The sequence below is a fragment of the Brienomyrus brachyistius genome, chromosome 2, assembly GCF_023856365.1.
Source record: "Brienomyrus brachyistius isolate T26 chromosome 2, BBRACH_0.4, whole genome shotgun sequence".
Lineage (NCBI taxonomy): Eukaryota > Metazoa > Chordata > Actinopteri > Osteoglossiformes > Mormyridae > Brienomyrus > Brienomyrus brachyistius.
Genome location: NC_064534.1, coordinates 41,882,262 through 41,896,122, shown reverse-complemented (window position 1 = coordinate 41,896,122; position 13,861 = coordinate 41,882,262). Strand labels below are relative to the sequence as shown.

The following is a 13,861-nucleotide window of genomic DNA, read 5'->3' as shown; positions in this document are numbered from 1 at the left end:
ACACACGTCTATACATGCCAGTTAGTCCCATTGGATCCTACTCCTGTTTTTTTTTTTTTTTATCTGACTCACACTGCAGCACCACCATCCAATCGGCAGCGCCGGACCCACACCAAACATTCACCAAACTACTCAGCCGGCAGCCTACCACAATTATTCCATTCTTTCCGCATCCGCACACTTCCTTCTTTTTAACTCCTTTTCACTACTGCACAGGTTAATCGCTGCACGTCCCCCGCCGGCAAACATTACTCCTTTGCCTACTGCATGCAGGCTTCTCTTAACGACCCTCTGTTATCAACTCCGCTAACAGCCACAAAATCTCCGCCGCACGAAGGCCACTGGTAGCTGCTGAATCACATGCTTCCCCAAAACGTCGCACTGTCAGAACACTGGGAGCTACACACACCAACAAGTCCATACTGCAGGCTGCAGCCAGAACTATTTTCTACATTCAAACATCGACGGCCTCTTCTCTCTAAAAATTCACCAGACCGCTTCTACCACCAGCAAAGAAGTTTCCATCCCTAATTCCTCTGTGATTCCCACTAACCTAAACATTAAGCTGGCATTGAAGGGTGTGAATTACCCCGGCCAATCTGTTCTTTTAAATACAGCTTTTAGCAAGTTTTGAAAGGTGAAGAGCAGAACTTGCTATGCCAATAATATCGAGTTTTCTGTGGCGAAGTGGTTTTTGCATAGAAAACAAAGCGGTCAGTTGAAGAGGAATAATATCAGTACTTTCTTTAAAACTGTGTGTAAAATGCTGTCTCTTTATCATTAACAATAAGTTGTAAAACGTGAATGGGGAGTGACAGTCTTCAAGTTTGTGAGAAGATCGCGCCCTGGTGGAATAAAGGCACGAACAGCTTACAGCACCTAGAATTACCAGGAAGTATTTGGAGTAAAACGGTGTGTAAAAGCTGCCTTTATGAATGAGAGAAATATATATATATATATATAAAATAGTAAAATGGAAGGGGAGTGATAGATTTAAATTAATCGTGAAGTGGAGCGCCCCCTGTATAAAGTAAAAGTGAGAAAAGCTTACAGCACCTGGTATTCCCAGGAGGTCTCCCATCCAAGTACTAACCAGACCCTACCCTGCTTGGCTTCCGAGATCGGATCAGATCGGGCGTGTTCAGGGTGGTATGGCCATAAGCGAGAGATGCGACCAAAAACAGCCCTGTTGCATTACACACGTCTATACATGCCAGTTAGTCCCATTGGATCCTACTCCTGTTTTTTTTTTTTTTTATCTGACTCACACTGCAGCACCACCATCCAATCGGCAGCGCCGGACCCACACCAAACATTCACCAAACTACTCAGCCGGCAGCCTACCACAATTATTCCATTCTTTCCGCATCCGCACACTTCCTTCTTTTTAACTCCTTTTCACTACTGCACAGGTTAATCGCTGCACGTCCCCCGCCGGCAAACATTACTCCTTTGCCTACTGCATGCAGGCTTCTCTTAACGACCCTCTGTTATCAACTCCGCTAACAGCCACAAAATCTCCGCCGCACGAAGGCCACTGGTAGCTGCTGAATCACATGCTTCCCCAAAACGTCGCACTGTCAGAACACTGGGAGCTACACACACCAACAAGTCCATACTGCAGGCTGCAGCCAGAACTATTTTCTACATTCAAACATCGACGGCCTCTTCTCTCTAAAAATTCACCAGACCGCTTCTACCACCAGCAAAGAAGTTTCCATCCCTAATTCCTCTGTGATTCCCACTAACCTAAACATTAAGCTGGCATTGAAGGGTGTGAATTACCCCGGCCAATCTGTTCTTTTAAATACAGCTTTTAGCAAGTTTTGAAAGGAGAAGAGCAGAACTTGCTATGCCAATAATATCGAGTCTTCTGTGGCGAAGTGGTTTTTGCATAGAAAACAAAGCGGTCAGTTGAAGAGGAATAATATCAGTACTTTGTTTAAAACTGTGTGTAAAAAGCTGTCTCTTTATCATTAACAATAAGTTGTAAAACGTGAATGGGGAGTGACAGTCTTCAAGTTTGTGAGAAGATCGCGCCCTGGTGGAATAAAGGCACGAACAGCTTACAGCACCTAGAATTACCAGGAAGTATTTAAAGTAAAATGGTGTGTAAAAGCTGCCTTTATGAATGAGAGAAAAAAAAAAAAATATATATATATATATATATAAAATAGTAAAATGGAAGGGGAGTGATAGATTTAAATTAATCGTGAAGTGGAGCGCCCCCTGTATAAAGTAAAAGTGAGAAAAGCTTACAGCACCTGGTATTCCCAGGAGGTCTCCCATCCAAGTACTAACCAGACCCTACGCTGCTTGGCTTCCGAGATCGGATGAGATCGGGCGTGTTCAGGGTGGCATGGCCATAAGCGAGAGACATGACCAAAAACAGCCCTTTTGCATTACACGCGTCTATACATGCCAGTTAGTCCCATTGGATCATACTCCTGGTTTTTTTTTTTTTTTTATCTGACTCACACTGCAGCACCACCATCCAATCGGCAGCGCCGGACCCACACCAAACATTCACCAAACTACTCAGCCGGCAGCCTACCACAATTATTCCATTCTTTCCACATCCGCACACTTCCTTCTTTTTAACTCCTTTTCACTACCGGACAGGTTAATCGCCGCACGTCCCCCGCCGGCAAACATTACTCCTTTGCCTACTGCATGCAGGCTTCTCTTAACGACCCTCTGTTATCAACTCCGCTAACAGCCACAAAATCTCCGCCGCACGAAGCTCACTGGTAGCTGCTGAATCACATGCTTCCCCAAAACGTTGCGCTGTCAGAACACTGGGAGCTACACACACCAACAAGTCCATACTGCAGGCTGCAGCCAGAACTATTTTCTACATTCAAAGTTTGCATCGACGGCCTCTTCTCTCTAAAAATTCACCAGACCGCTTCTACCACCAGCAAAGAAGTTTCCATCCCTAATTCCCCTGTGATTCCCATTAACCTAAACATTAAGCTGGCATTGAAGGGTGTGAATTACCCCGGCCAATCTGTTCTTTTAAATACAGCTTTTAGCAAGTTTTGAAAGGAGAAGAGCAGAACTTGCTATGCCAATAATATCGAGTCTTCTGTGGCGAAGTGGTTTTTGCATAGAAAACAAAGCGGTCAGTTGAAGAGGAATAATATCAGTACTTTGTTTAAAACTGTGTGTAAAAATCTGTCTCTTTATCATTAACAATAAGTTGTAAAACGTGAATGGGGAGTGACAGTCTTCAAGTTTGTGAGAAGATCGCGCCCTGGTGGAATAAAGGCACGAACAGCTTACAGCACCTAGAATTACCAGGAAGTATTTGGAGTAAAACGGTGTGTAAAAGCTGCCTTTATGAATGAGAGAAATATATATATATATATATAAAATAGTAAAATGGAAGGGGAGTGATAGATTTAAATTAATCGTGAAGTGGAGCGCCCCCTGTTTAAAGTAAAAGTGAGAAAAGCTTACAGCACCTGGTATTCCCAGGAGGTCTCCCATCCAAGTACTAACCAGACCCTACGCTGCTTGGCTTCCGAGATCGGATGAGATCGGGCGTGTTCAGGGTGGCATGGCCATAAGCGAGAGACATGACCAAAAACAGCCCTTTTGCATTACACGCGTCTATACATGCCAGTTAGTCCCATTGGATCATACTCCTGGTTTTTTTTTTTTTTTTATCTGACTCACACTGCAGCACCACCATCCAATCGGCAGCGCCGGACCCACACCAAACATTCACCAAACTACTCAGCCGGCAGCCTACCACAATTATTCCATTCTTTCCACATCCGCACACTTCCTTCTTTTTAACTCCTTTTCACTACCGGACAGGTTAATCGCCGCACGTCCCCCGCCGGCAAACATTACTCCTTTGCCTACTGCATGCAGGCTTCTCTTAACGACCCTCTGTTATCAACTCCGCTAACAGCCACAAAATCTCCGCCGCACGAAGCTCACTGGTAGCTGCTGAATCACATGCTTCCCCAAAACGTTGCGCTGTCAGAACACTGGGAGCTACACACACCAACAAGTCCATACTGCAGGCTGCAGCCAGAACTATTTTCTACATTCAAAGTTTGCATCGACGGCCTCTTCTCTCTAAAAATTCACCAGACCGCTTCTACCACCAGCAAAGAAGTTTCCATCCCTAATTCCCCTGTGATTCCCATTAACCTAAACATTAAGCTGGCATTGAAGGGTGTGAATTACCCCGGCCAATCTGTTCTTTTAAATACAGCTTTTAGCAAGTTTTGAAAGGAGAAGAGCAGAACTTGCTATGCCAATAATATCGAGTCTTCTGTGGCGAAGTGGTTTTTGCATAGAAAACAAAGCGGTCAGTTGAAGAGGAATAATATCAGTACTTTGTTTAAAACTGTGTGTAAAAAGCTGTCTCTTTATCATTAACAATAAGTTGTAAAACGTGAATGGGGAGTGACAGTCTTCAAGTTTGTGAGAAGATCGCGCCCTGGTGAAATAAAGGCACGAACAGCTTACAGCACCTAGAATTACCAGGAAGTATTTGGAGTAAAACGGTGTGTAAAAGCTGCCTTTATGAATGAGAGAAATATATATATATATATATAAAATAGTAAAATGGAAGGGGAGTGATAGATTTAAATTAATCGTGAAGTGGAGCGCCCCCTGTATAAAGTAAAAGTGAGAAAAGCTTACAGCACCTGGTATTCCCAGGAGGTCTCCCATCCAAGTACTAACCAGACCCTACGCTGCTTGGCTTCCGAGATCGGATGAGATCGGGCGTGTTCAGGGTGGCATGGCCATAAGCGAGAGACATGACCAAAAACAGCCCTTTTGCATTACACGCGTCTATACATGCCAGTTAGTCCCATTGGATCATACTCCTGGTTTTTTTTTTTTTTTTATCTGACTCACACTGCAGCACCACCATCCAATCGGCAGCGCCGGACCCACACCAAACATTCACCAAACTACTCAGCCGGCAGCCTACCACAATTATTCCATTCTTTCCACATCCGCATACTTCCTTCTTTTTAACTCCTTTTCACTACCGCACAGGTTAATCGCCGCACGTCCCCCGCCGGAAAACATTACTCCTTTGCCTACTACATGCAGGCTTCTCTTAACGACCCTCTGTTATCAACTCCGCTAACAGCCACAAAATCTCCGCCGCACGAAGCTCACTGGTAGCTGCTGAATCACATGCTTCCCCAAAACGTTGCGCTGTCAGAACACTGGGAGCTACACACACCAACAAGTCCATACTGCAGGCTGCAGCCAGAACTATTTTCTACATTCAAAGTTTGCATCGACGGCCTCTTCTCTCTAAAAATTCACCAGACCGCTTCTACCACCAGCAAAGAAGTTTCCATCCCTAATTCCCCTGTGATTCCCACTAACCTAAACATTAAGCTGGCATTGAAGGGTGTGAATTACCCCGGCCAATCTGTTCTTTTAAATACAGCTTTTAGCAAGTTTTGAAAGGAGAAGAGCAGAACTTGCTATGCCAATAATATCGAGTCTTCTGTGGCGAAGTGGTTTTTGCATAGAAAACAAAGCGGTCAGTTGAAGAGGAATAATATCAGTACTTTGTTTAAAACTGTGTGTAAAAAGCTGTCTCTTTATCATTAACAATAAGTTGTAAAACGTGAATGGGGAGTGACAGTCTTCAAGTTTGTGAGAAGATCGCGCCCTGGTGGAATAAAGGCACGAACAGCTTACAGCACCTAGAATTACCAGGAAGTATTTAAAGTAAAATGGTGTGTAAAAGCTGCCTTTATGAATGAGAGAAAAATATATATATATATATATATATATAAAATAGTAAAATGGAAGGGGAGTGATAGATTTAAATTAATCGTGAAGTGGAGCGCCCCCTGTATAAAGTAAAAGTGAGAAAAGCTTACAGCACCTGGTATTCCCAGGAGGTCTCCCATCCAAGTACTAACCAAACCCTACCCTGCTTGGCTTCCGAGATCGGATGAGATCGGGCGTGTTCAGGGTGGTATGGCCATAAGCGAGAGACGTGACCAAAAACAGCCCTTTTGCATTACACGCGTCTATACATGCCAGTTAGTCCCATTGGATCCTACTCCTGTTTTTTTTATTTTTTTTTATCTGACTCACACTGCAGCACCACCATCCAATCGGCAGCGCCGGACCCACACCAAACATTCACCAAACTACTCAGCCGGCAGCCTACCACAATTATTCCATTCTTTCCGCATCCGCACACTTCCTTCTTTTTAACTCCTTTTCACTACTGCACAGGTTAATCGCTGCACGTCCCCCGCCGGCAAACATTACTCCTTTGCCTACTGCATGCAGGCTTCTCTTAACGACCCTCTGTTATCAACTCCGCTAACAGCCACAAAATCTCCGCTGCACGAAGCCCACTGGTAGCTGCTGAATCACATGCTTCCCCAAAACGTCGCGCTGTCAGAACACTGGGAGCTACACACACCAACAAGTCCATACTGCAGGCTGCAGCCAGAACAATTTTCTACATTCAAACATCGACGGCCTCTTCTCTCTAAAAATTCACCAGACCGCTTCTACCACCAGCAAAGAAGTTTCCATCCCTAATTCCTCTGTGATTCCCACTAACCTAAACATTAAGCTGGCATTGAAGGGTGTGAATTACCCCGGCCAATCTGTTCTTTTAAATACAGCTTTTAGCAAGTTTTGAAAGGAGAAGAGCAGAACTTGCTATGCCAATAATATCGAGTCTTCTGTGGCGAAGTGGTTTTTGCATAGAAAACAAAGCGGTCAGTTGAAGAGGAATAATATCAGTACTTTGTTTAAAACTGTGTGTAAAAAGCTGTCTCTTTATCATTAACAATAAGTTGTAAAACGTGAATGGGGAGTGACAGTCTTCAAGTTTGTGAGAAGATCGCGCCCTGGTGGAATAAAGGCACGAACAGCTTACAGCACCTAGAATTACCAGGAAGTATTTAGAGTAAAACGGTGTGTAAAAGCTGCCTTTATGAATGAGAGAAAAATATATATATATATGTAAAATAGTAAAATGGAAGGGGAGTGATAGATTTAAATTAATCGTGAAGTGGAGCGCCCCCTGTTTAAAGTAAAAGTGAGAAAAGCTTACAGCACCTGGTATTCCCAGGAGGTCTCCCATCCAAGTACTAACCAGACCCTACCCTGCTTGGCTTCCGAGATCGGATGAGATCGGGCGTGTTCAGGGTGGTACGGCCATAAGCGAGAGACGTGACCAAAAACAGCCCTTTTGCATTACACGTGTCTATACATGCCAGTTAGTCCCATTGGATCATACTCCTGTTTTTTTTTTTTTTTTATCTGACTCACACTGCAGCACCACCATCCAATCGGCAGCGCCGGACCCACACCAAACATTCACCAAACTACTCAGCCGGCAGCCTACCACAATTATTCCATTCTTTCCGCATCCGCACACTTCCTTCTTTTTAACTCCTTTACACTACCGCACAGGTTAATCGCCGCACGTCCCCCGCCGGCAAACATTACTCCTTTGCCTACTGCATGCAGGCTTCTCTTAACGACCCTCTGTTATCAACTCCGCTAACAGCCACAAAATCTCCGCCGCACGAAGCCCACTGGTAGCTGCTGAATCACATGCTTCCCCAAAACGTTGCGCTGTCAGAACACTGGGAGCTACACACACCAACAAGTCCATACTGCAGGCTGCAGCCAGAACTATTTTCTACATTCAAACATCGACGGCCTCTTCTCTCTAAAAATTCACCAGACCGCTTCTACCACCAGCAAAGAAGTTTCTATCCCTAATTCCCCTGTGATTCCCACTAACCTAAACATTAAGCTGGCATTGAAGGGTGTGAATTACCCCGGCCAATCTGTTCTTTTAAATACAGCTTTTAGCAAGTTTTGAAAGGAGAAGAGCAGAACTTGCTATGCCAATAATATTGAGTCTTCTGTGGCGAAGTGGTTTTTGCATAGAAAACAAAGCGGTCAGTTGAAGAGGAATAATATCAGTACTTTGTTTAAAACTGTGTGTAAAAAGCTGTCTCTTTATCATTAACAATAAGTTGTAAAACGTGAATGGGGAGTGACAGTCTTCAAGTTTGTGAGAAGATCGCGCCCTGGTGGAATAAAGGCACGAACAGCTTACAGCACCTAGAATTACCAGGAAGTATTTAGAGTAAAACGGTTTCTAAAAGCTGCCTTTATGAATGAGAGAAAAAAATATATATATATATATATAAAATAGTAAAATGGAAGGGGAGTGATAGATTTAAATTTATCGTGAAGTGGAGCGCCCCCTGTATAAAGTAAAAGTGAGAAAAGCTTACAGCACCTGGTATTCCCAGGTGGTCTCCCATCCAAGCACTAACCAGACCCTACCCTGCTTAGCTTCCGAGATCAGATGAGATCGGGCGTGTTCAGGGTGGTATGGCCGTAAGCGAGAGAAGCTACCAAAAACAGCTCTTTTGCATTACACGCCTCTATACATGCCAGTTGGTCCCATTGGATACTACTAATGTTCTTTTTTTTTTTTTATCTGACTCACACTGCAGCACCACCATCCAATCGGCAGCGCCGGACCCACACCAAACATTCACCAAACTACTCAGCCGGCAGCCTACCACAATTATTCCATTCTTTCCGCATCCGCACACTTCCTTCTTTTTAACTCCTTTTCACTACCGCACAGGTTAATCGCCGCACGTCCCCCGCCGGCAAACATTACTCCTTTGCCTACTGCATGCAGGCTTCTCTTAACGACCCTCTGTTATCAACTCCGCTAACAGCCACAAAATCTCCGCCGCACGAAGCCCACTGGTAGCTGCTGAATCACATGCTTCCCCAAAACGTCGTGCTGTCAGAACACTGGGAGCTACACACACCAACAAGTCCATACTGCAGGCTGCAGCCAGAACAATTTTCTACATTCAAACATCGACGGCCTCTTCTCTCTAAAAATTCACCAGACCGCTTCTACCACCAGCAAAGAAGTTTCCATCCCTAATTCCTCTGTGATTCCCACTAACCTAAACATTAAGCTGGCATTGAAGGGTGTGAATTACCCCGGCCAATCTGTTCTTTTAAATAGAGCTTTCAGCAAGTTTTGAAAGGAGAAGAGCAGAACTTGCTATGCCAATAATATCGAGTCTTCTGTGGCGAAGTGGTTTTTGCATAGAAAACAAAGCGGTCAGTTGAAGAGGAATAATATCAGTACTTTGTTTAAAACTGTGTGTAAAAAGCTGTCTCTTTATCATTAACAATAAGTTGTAAAACGTGAATGGGGAGTGACAGTCTTCAAGTTTGTGAGAAGATCGCGCCCTGGTGGAATAAAGGCCCGAACAGCTTACAGCACCTAGAATTACCAGGAAGTATTTAGAGTAAAACGGTGTGTAAAAGCTGCCTTTATGAATGAGAGAAAAAAAAAAAATATATATATATATATATATATAAAATAGTAAAATGGAAGGGGAGTGATAGATTTAAATTAATCGTGAAGTGGAGCGCCCCCCGTTTAAAGTAAAAGTGAGAAAAGCTTACAGCACCTGGTATTCCCAGGAGGTCTCCCATCCAAGTACTAACCAGACCCTACACTGCTTGGCTTGCGAGATCAGACGAGATCGGGCGTGTTCAGGGTGGTATGGCCGTAAGCGAGAGATGCTACCAAAAACAGCCCTTTTGCATTACACGCGTCTATACATGCCAGTTAGTCCCATTGGATCCTACTCCTGGTTTTTTTTTTTTTTTTATCTGACTCACACTGCAGCCCCACCATCCAATCGGCAGCGCCGGACCCACACCAAACATTCACCAAACTACTCAGCCGGCAGCCTACCACAATTATTCCATTCTTTCCGCATCCGCACACTTCCTTCTTTTTAACTCCTTTTCACTACCGCACAGGTTAATCTCCGCACGTCCCCCGCCGGCAAACATTACTCCTTTGCCTACTGCATGCAGGCTTCTCTTAACGACCCTCTGTTATCAACTCCGCTAACAGCCACAAAATCTCCGCCGCACGAAGCCCACTGGTAGCTGCTGAATCACATGCTTCCCCAAAACGTCGCGCTGTTAGAACACTGGGAGCTACACACACCAACAAGTCCATACTGCAGGCTGCAGCCAGAACAATTTTCTACATTCAAACATCGACGGCCTCTTCTCTCTAAAAATTCACCAGACCGCTTCTACCACCAGCAAAGAAGTTTCCATCCCTAATTCCTCTGTGATTCCCACTAACCTAAACATTAAGCTGGCATTGAAGGGTGTGAATTACCCCGGCCAATCTGTTCTTTTAAATACAGCTTTTAGCAAGTTTTGAAAGGAGAAGAGCAGAACTTGCTATGCCAATAATATCGAGTCTTCTGTGGCGAAGTGGTTTTTGCATAGAAAACAAAGCGGTCAGTTGAAGAGGAATAATATCAGTACTTTGTTTAAAACTGTGTGTAAAAAGCTGTCTCTTTATCATTAACAATAAGTTGTAAAACGTGAATGGGGAGTGACAGTCTTCAAGTTTGTGAGAAGATCGCGCCCTGGTGGAATAAAGGCACGAACAGCTTACAGCACCTAGAATTACCAGGAAGTATTTAGAGTAAAACGGTTTCTAAAAGCTGGCTTTATGAAAGAGAGATAAAATATATATATATATATAAAATAGTAAAATGGAAGGGGAGTGCTCGATTTAAATTAATCGTGAAGTGGAGCGCCCCCCGTTTAAAGTAAAAGTCAGAAAAGCTTACAGCACCTGGTATTCCCAGGAGGTCTCCCATCCAAGTACTAACCAGACCCTACACTGCTTGGCTTGCGAGATCAGACGAGATCGGGCGTGTTCAGGGTGGTATGGCCGTAAGCGAGAGATGCTACCAAAAACAGCCCTTTTGCATTACACGCGTCTATACATGCTAGTTAGTCCCATTGGATCCTACTCCTGGTTTTTTTTTTTTTTTTATCTGACTCACACTGCAGCCCCACCATCCAATCGGCAGCGCCGGACCCACACCAAACATTCACCAAACTACTCAGCCGGCAGCCTACCACAATTATTCCATTCTTTCCGCATCCGCACACTTCCTTCTTTTTAACTCCTTTTCACTACCGCACAGGTTAATCGCCGCACGTCCCCCGCCGGCAAACATTACTCCTTTGCCTACTGCATGCAGGCTTCTCTTAACGACCCTCTGTTATCAACTCCGCTAACAGCCACAAAATCTCCGCCGCACGAAGCCCACTGGTAGCTGCTGAATCACATGCTTCCCCAAAACGTCGCGCTGTCAGAACACTGGGAGCTACACACACCAACAAGTCCATACTGCAGGCTGCAGCCAGAACAATTTTCTACATTCAAACATCGACGGCCTCTTCTCTCTAAAAATTCACCAGACCGCTTCTACCACCAGCAAAGAAGTTTCCATCCCTAATTCCTCTGTGATTCCCACTAACCTAAACATTAAGCTGGCATTGAAGGGTGTGAATTACCCCGGCCAATCTGTTCTTTTAAATACAGCTTTTAGCAAGTTTTGAAAGGAGAAGAGCAGAACTTGCTATGCCAATAATATCGAGTCTTCTGTGGCGAAGTGGTTTTTGCATAGAAAACAAAGCGGTCAGTTGAAGAGGAATAATATCAGTACTTTGTTTAAAACTGTGTGTAAAAAGCTGTCTCTTTATCATTAACAATAAGTTGTAAAACGTGAATGGGGAGTGACAGTCTTCAAGTTTGTGAGAAGATCGCGCCCTGGTGGAATAAAGGCACGAACAGCTTACAGCACCTAGAATTACCAGGAAGTATTTAGAGTAAAACGGTTTCTAAAAGCTGGCTTTATGAAAGAGAGATAATATATATATATATATATATATAAAATAGTAAAATGGAAGGGGAGTGCTAGATTTAAATTAATCGTGAAGTGGAGCGCCCCCTGTATAAAGTAAAAGCGAGAAAAGCTTACAGCACCTGGTATTCCCAGGTGGTCACCCATTCAAGTACTAACCATACCCTACCCTGCTTAGCTTCCAAGATCAGACGAGATCGGGCGTGTTCAGGGTGGTATGGCCATAAGTGAGAGATGCAACCAAAAACAGCCCTTTTGCATTACACGCGTCTATACATGCCAGTTAGTACCATTGGATCCTACTCCTGGTTTTTTTTGTTTTTTATCTGACTCACACTGCAGCACCACCATCCAATCGGCAGCGCCGGACCCACACCAAACATTCACCAAACTACTCAGCTGGCAGCCTACCACAATTATTCCATTCTTTCCGCATCCGCACACTTCCTTCTCTTTAAGTCCTTTTCACTACCTCACAGGTTAATCGCCGCACGTCCCCCGCCGGCAAACATTACTCATTTGCCTACCGCATGCAGGCTTCTCTTAACGACCCTCTGTAATCAACTCCGCTAACAGCCACAAAATCTCCGCCGCACGAAGCCCACTGGTAGCTGCTGAATCACATGCTTCCCCAAAATGTCGCGCTGTCAGAACACTGGGAGCTACACACACCAACAAGTCCATACTGCAGGCTGCAGCCAGAACAATTTTCTACATTCAAACATCGACGGCCTCTTCTCTCTAAAAATTCACCAGACCGCTTCTACCACCAGCAAAGAAGTTTCCATCCCTAATTCCTCTGTGATTCCCACTAACCTAAACATTAAGCTGGCATTGAAGGGTGTGAATTACCCCGGCCAATCTGTTCTTTTAAATACAGCTTTTAGCAAGTTTTGAAAGGAGAAGAGCAGAACTTGCTATGCCAATAATATCGAGTCTTCTGTGGCGAAGTGGTTTTTGCATAGAAAACAAAGCGGTCAGATGAAGAGGAATAATATCAGTACTTTGTTTAAAACTGTGTGTAAAAAGCTGTCTCTTTATCATTAACAATAAGTTGTAAAACGTGAATGGGGAGTGACAGTCTTCAAGTTTGTGAGAAGATCGCGCCCTGGTGGAATAAAGGCACGAACAGCTTACAGCACCTAGAATTACCAGGAAGTATTTAGAGTAAAACGGTTTCTAAAAGCTGGCTTTATGAAAGAGAGATAAAATATATATATATATATATATATATATATATAAAATAGTAAAATGGAAGGGGAGTGCTAGATTTCAATTAATCGTGAAGTGGAGCGCCCCCTGTATAAAGTAAAAGCGAGAAAAGCTTACAGCACCTGGTATTCCCAGGAGGTCTCCCATCCAAGTACTAACCAAACCCTTCCCTGCTTAGCTTCCAAGATCAGACGAGATCGGGCGTGTTCAGGGTGGTACGGCCGTGAGCGAGAGATGCAACCAAAAACAGCCCTTTTGCATTACACGCGTCTATACATGCCAGTTAGTCCCATTGGATCCTACTCCTGGTTTTTTTTGTTTTTTATCTGACTCACACTGCAGCACCACCATCCAATCGGCAGCGCCGGACCCACACCAAACATTCACCAAACTACTCAGCTGGCAGCCTACCACAATTATTCCATTCTTTCCGCATCCGCACACTTCCTTCTCTTTAAGTCCTTTTCACTACCTCACAGGTTAATCGCCGCACGTCCCCCGCCGGCAAACATTACTCATTTGCCTACCGCATGCAGGCTTCTCTTAACGACCCTCTGTAATCAACTCCGCTAACAGCCACAAAATCTCCGCCGCACGAAGCCCACTGGTAGCTGCTGAATCACATGCTTCCCCAAAACGTCGCTCTGTCAGAACACTGGGAGCTACACACACCAACAAGTCCATACTGCAGGCTGCAGCCAGAACAATTTTCTACATTCAAACATCGACGGCCTCTTCTCTCTAAAAATTCACCAGACCGCTTCTACCACCAGCAAAGAAGTTTCCATCCCTAATTCCTCTGTGATTCCCACTAACCTAAACATTAAGCTGGCATTGAAGGGTGTGAATTACCCCGGCCAATCTGTTCTTTTAAATAC

The 13,861-nt window shown here is 44.4% G+C and overlaps 11 non-coding genes across 11 annotated transcripts; all 11 read right to left on the bottom strand.

Annotated features, from left to right (window-relative positions):
- Positions 1-1,044: 1,044 nt before the first annotated feature.
- Positions 1,045-1,163, bottom strand: LOC125734844 (5S ribosomal RNA). The gene has a single exon (XR_007394147.1). It is a non-coding gene; the product is annotated as a 5S ribosomal RNA (ribosomal RNA).
- A 1,089-nt stretch (positions 1,164-2,252) lies between these two features.
- LOC125735800 (5S ribosomal RNA) lies at positions 2,253-2,371 on the bottom strand. The gene has a single exon (XR_007395088.1). It is a non-coding gene; the product is annotated as a 5S ribosomal RNA (ribosomal RNA).
- A 1,084-nt stretch (positions 2,372-3,455) lies between these two features.
- Positions 3,456-3,574, bottom strand: LOC125735799 (5S ribosomal RNA). Its single transcript, XR_007395087.1, has one exon. It is a non-coding gene; the product is annotated as a 5S ribosomal RNA (ribosomal RNA).
- A 1,084-nt stretch (positions 3,575-4,658) lies between these two features.
- LOC125735798 (5S ribosomal RNA) lies at positions 4,659-4,777 on the bottom strand. The gene has a single exon (XR_007395086.1). It is a non-coding gene; the product is annotated as a 5S ribosomal RNA (ribosomal RNA).
- Positions 4,778-5,869: 1,092 nt separating this feature from the next.
- On the bottom strand, positions 5,870-5,988 carry LOC125733699 (5S ribosomal RNA). Its single transcript, XR_007393035.1, has one exon. It is a non-coding gene; the product is annotated as a 5S ribosomal RNA (ribosomal RNA).
- Positions 5,989-7,068: 1,080 nt separating this feature from the next.
- On the bottom strand, positions 7,069-7,187 carry LOC125733960 (5S ribosomal RNA). Its single transcript, XR_007393291.1, has one exon. It is a non-coding gene; the product is annotated as a 5S ribosomal RNA (ribosomal RNA).
- A 1,082-nt stretch (positions 7,188-8,269) lies between these two features.
- LOC125733481 (5S ribosomal RNA) lies at positions 8,270-8,388 on the bottom strand. The gene has a single exon (XR_007392825.1). It is a non-coding gene; the product is annotated as a 5S ribosomal RNA (ribosomal RNA).
- Positions 8,389-9,479: 1,091 nt separating this feature from the next.
- LOC125736838 (5S ribosomal RNA) lies at positions 9,480-9,598 on the bottom strand. The gene has a single exon (XR_007396106.1). It is a non-coding gene; the product is annotated as a 5S ribosomal RNA (ribosomal RNA).
- A 1,080-nt stretch (positions 9,599-10,678) lies between these two features.
- LOC125736837 (5S ribosomal RNA) lies at positions 10,679-10,797 on the bottom strand. Its single transcript, XR_007396105.1, has one exon. It is a non-coding gene; the product is annotated as a 5S ribosomal RNA (ribosomal RNA).
- A 1,084-nt stretch (positions 10,798-11,881) lies between these two features.
- LOC125728989 (5S ribosomal RNA) lies at positions 11,882-12,000 on the bottom strand. Its single transcript, XR_007389542.1, has one exon. It is a non-coding gene; the product is annotated as a 5S ribosomal RNA (ribosomal RNA).
- Positions 12,001-13,093: 1,093 nt separating this feature from the next.
- Positions 13,094-13,212, bottom strand: LOC125729974 (5S ribosomal RNA). Its single transcript, XR_007390360.1, has one exon. It is a non-coding gene; the product is annotated as a 5S ribosomal RNA (ribosomal RNA).
- Positions 13,213-13,861: the final 649 nt, after the last annotated feature.